At 34.9% G+C, this 5,000-nt stretch overlaps 1 protein-coding gene across 1 annotated transcript in view; it reads left to right on the top strand.

Annotated features, from left to right (window-relative positions):
• The window catches only part of f7l (coagulation factor VII, like), a 23,426-nt gene that overhangs the window by 5,409 nt on the left and 13,017 nt on the right, over positions 1-5,000 (top strand).

Genomic DNA, 5,000 nt, shown 5'->3' with positions numbered 1-5,000 from the left:
CGACTTTTTCACGACCTTGTTCCTGAAATATTACGACTTCTTTCAGACTTTCTTCCCGAAATATTATGACATTTTTCACGACTTTTTCCTGAAATAATACGACTTTTTCACGACATTGTTCCTGAAATATTACGACTTCTTTCAGACTTTCTTCCCAAAATATTATGACATTTTTCACGACTTTTTCACGACCTTGTTCCTGAAATATTACGACTTCTTTCAGACTTTCTTCCCAAAATATGACATTTTTCACGACTTTTTTTCTGAAATATTACGACTTTTTCACGACCTTGTTCCTGAAATATTACGACTTCTTTCAGACTTTCTTCCCGAAATATTATGACATTTTTCACGACTTTTTCACGACTTTGTTCCTGAAATATTACGACTTTTTCACGACCTTGTTCCTGAAATATTACGACTTCTTTCAGACTTTCTTCCCAAAATATGACATTTTTCACGACTTTTTCCTGAAATATTACGACTTTTTCACAACCTTGTTCCTGAAATATTACGACTTCTTTCAGACTTTCTTCCCGAAATATTATGACATTTTTTCACGACTTTTTCCTGAAATAATACGACTTTTTCACGACATTGTTCCTGAAATATTACGACTTCTTTCAGACTTTCTTCCCGAAATATTATGACATTTTTTCACGACTTTTTCCTGAAATATTACAACTTTTTCACGACCTTGTTCCTGAAGTATTACGACTTCTTTCAGACTTTCTTCCCAAAATATGACATTTTTCACGACTTTTTCCTGAAATATTACGACTTTTTTCACGACCTTGTTCCTGAAATATTACGACTTCTTTCAGACTTTCTTCCCGAATATTATGACATTTTTCACGACTTTTTTCCTGAAATATTCGACTTTTCACGACCTTGTTCCTGAAATATTACGACTTCTTTCAGACTTTCTTCCCGAAATATTATGACATTTTTTCACGACTTTTTCACGACCTTGTTCCTGAAATATTCGACTTCTTTCAGACTTTCTTCCCGAAATATTATGACATTTTTTCACGACTTTTTCCTGAAATAATCGACTTCTTTCAGACTTTCTTCCCGAAATATTATGACATTTTTCACGACTTTTTTCCTAAAATATTACGACTTTTTCACGACCTTTTTCCTGAAATCTTACGACTTCTTTCACGACTTTCTTCCTGAAATATTACGACTTTTTCCCTGAAACATTACGACTTTTTTTTTTCACTTTCTTCCTGAAATATTACGACTTTTTCACGACTTTCTTCCTGAAATATTACGACTTTTCCCTGAAATATTACCACTTTTTTCACGACTTTTTCCCTGAAATATTACAACTTTTTCACGACTTTGTTCCTGAAACATTACGACTTCTTTCAGACTTTCTTCCCAAAATATGACATTTTTCACGACTTTTTCCTGAAATATTACGACTTTTTCACGACCTTGTTCCTGAAATATTACGACTTCTTTCAGACTTTCTTCCCGAAATATTATGACATTTTTCACGACTTTTTCCTGAAATATTACGACTTTTTCACGACCTTGTTCCTGAAATATTACGACTTCTTTCAGACTTTCTTCCCGAAATATTATGACATTTTTCACGACTTTTTCCTGAAATCATTACGACTTTTTCACGACCTTGTTCCTGAAATATTACGACTTCTTTCAGACTTTCTTCCCAAAATATGACATTTTTCACGACTTTTTCCTGAAATATTACGACTTTTTCACAACCTTGTTCCTGAAATATTACGACTTCTTTCAGACTTTCTTCCCGAAATATTATGACATTTTTCACGACTTTTTTCCTGAAATAATACGACTTTTTCACGACATTGTTCCTGAAATATTACGACTTCTTTCAGACTTTCTTCCCGAAATATTATGACATTTTTCACGACTTTTTCCTGAAATATTACGACTTTTTCACGACCTTGTTCCTGAAGTATTACGACTTCTTTCAGACTTTCTTCCCAAAATATGACATTTTTCACGACTTTTTCCTGAAATATTACAACTTTTTTCACGACCTTGTTCCTGAAATATTACGACTTCTTTCAGACTTTCTTCCCGAAATATTATGACATTTTTCACGACTTTTTCCTGAAATATTACGACTTTTTTTTCACGACCTTGTTCCTGAAATATTACGACTTCTTTCAGACTTTCTTCCCGAAATATTATGACATTTTTCACGACTTTTTCACGACCTTGTTCCTGAAATATTACGACTTCTTTCAGACTTTCTTCCCAAAATATGACATTTTTCACGACTTTTTCCTGAAATATTACGACTTTTTCACGACCTTGTTCCTGAAATATTACGACTTCTTTCAGACTTTCTTCCCGAAATATTATGACATTTTTCACGACTTTTTCCTGAAATAATACGACTTTTTCACGACATTGTTCCTGAAATATTACGACTTCTTTCAGACTTTCTTCCCAAAATATTATGACATTTTTCACGACTTTTTTCACGACCTTGTTCCTGAAATATTACGACTTCTTTCAGACTTTCTTCCCAAAATATGACATTTTTCACGACTTTTTCCTGAAATATTACGACTTTTTTCACGACCTTGTTCCTGAAATATTCGACTTCTTTCAGACTTTCTTCCCGAAATATTATGACATTTTTCACGACTTTTTCACGACTTTGTTCCTGAAATATTACGACTTTTTCACGACCTTGTTCCTGAAATATTACGACTTCTTTCAGACTTTCTTCCCAAAATATGACATTTTTCACGACTTTTTTCCTGAAATATTACGACTTTTTCACAACCTTGTTCCTGAAATATTACGACTTCTTTCAGACTTTCTTCCCGAAATATTATGACATTTTTCACGACTTTTTTCCTGAAATAATACGACTTTTTCACGACATTGTTCCTGAAATATTACGACTTCTTTCAGACTTTCTTCCCGAAATATTATGACATTTTTCACGACTTTTTTCCTGAAATATTACAACTTTTTCACGACCTTGTTCCTGAAGTATTACGACTTCTTTCAGACTTTCTTCCCAAAATATGACATTTTTCACGACTTTTTCCTGAAATATTACGACTTTTCACGACCTTGTTCCTGAAATATTACGACTTCTTTCAGACTTTCTTCCCGAAATATTATGACATTTTTCACGACTTTTTTCCTGAAATATTACGACTTTTTCACGACCTTGTTCCTGAAATATTACGACTTCTTTCAGACTTTCTTCCCGAAATATTATGACATTTTTCACGACTTTTTCACGACCTTGTTCCTGAAATATTACGACTTCTTTCAGACTTTCTTCCCGAAATATTATGACATTTTTCACGACTTTTTTCCTGAAATAATACGACTTCTTTCAGACTTTCTTCCCGAAATATTATGACATTTTTCACGACTTTTTTCCTAAAATATTACGACTTTTTCACGACCTTTTTCCTGAAATCTTACGACTTCTTTCAGACTTTCTTCCCGAAATATTACGACATTTTTCATGACTTTTTTTCCTGAAATATTACGACTGTTTTCACGACTTTTTCCCCTAAAATATTACGACTTTTTCCGTTAAATATTACAACAGTTTTCACGTCTTTTTCCCTGAAATATTACCACTTCTTTCAGACTTTCTTCCCGAAATATTACAACAGTTTTCACGTCTTTTCCCTGAAATATTAGCCCCAAAAAATGACACCAAGAGAGACCGTTACTGTGTCTCAAATCGCGCGCACTTCCGTAGTGCACTAAGGGAAGTGCACTTCAGACACTATGTACTTACTTGCATAGTCGTAAAATTTGACGGGGAGTATTGTCTCAAATCGCGACTGCCTTATGTACTTACCGGAAGTGACGATCAAAACATCTCAGTCCTCCTCCTTCTTCTTCTGTGAAATTGTGAATTATACCCAGGGCAGAGCATTCTCACCACCTGTTGTCACCATACATTTCTGCCTTGTTCATCAAAATTAATGGGATTGTTTTTATTGATGATATTCATGCTTTTGCTCTTAATTCATTGTAAAAAAAAAATAAATAACCAAAATGGCCATTTTGAATTATTTAGCAAAATTGGAGCAATTAAAATGGTGTCCAACTGACATGTAACGTTAACATGGAAAATAGTCATATGTTTACATAAAGGGTGTTTATTGCAATAGCTATTAATTACAGTGAAAATACAAGAGTGAAAACAGAGGCAACACAATAGACATTTAAATAGATCCTATTGTTCTATTCATTGCTGGCCCTGTATTTTGATGGGGAAAGTGATGTGAGGGGGGACTTCAGACTCTACAGCAGGATCCTTTAACGGTACATCCTCGGCACGGCGTGGGATCCGTCATCGAGGCCCTTGTCTTCCTCTTCTGGCTCGCCAGCGGTACATCTGATCGTGGTTTAGCCAGAGCCTTTGCACCGTGCTGTCCACAAGACCAGCAGGGAAATCCTCTCTCCTCCCCATAGGAGGAGGACTTCCCTCAAGTTGGCAGCATTGTCCGTGTCCCTAACGATTATATAAGTCAGATCAGGACAGAAACTGCACTGTTAATATGATATAACGTAGCATATGTTAACGTACTGTAACATTACTACTAATGTTGGCAGCATAATGTATATTTACCAGATCACACATCTAACGCTAAAATTGTCTGCAGTGAAGACGATAGTTTAAAAACAACAACCGTATACCACAACACATGTAACGTTAGCTAGGTTATTATAACTGATTTGCCAGTGGTTAAACCAAAGAGCATAGCTAGAAGTACCGGTAACCGCGCTGTTAGCTAGCTAAGGTTAGCTAAAGCTAGCACGTCAAATTACGATGCAAATAAACTTTATAATTCGCGGTAAAAAAATCATCACTGACTGCAAAATTAACCACACATACATAAACAGGTTGCGTTTATGTTAAACAAGTATAGCAAAAAGACTAATGTTGAACTTACATTTGGGTCTCGCTGTCGTGTATTCGGCCGCCATTATCGAAAGTTTTTCACCTTTTGTTA

Source organism: Perca flavescens, unplaced genomic scaffold, assembly GCF_004354835.1.
Source record: "Perca flavescens isolate YP-PL-M2 unplaced genomic scaffold, PFLA_1.0 EPR50_1.1_unplaced_scaf_13, whole genome shotgun sequence".
NCBI lineage: Eukaryota > Metazoa > Chordata > Actinopteri > Perciformes > Percidae > Perca > Perca flavescens.
This window is presented reverse-complemented; position numbering and strand designations above follow the sequence as displayed.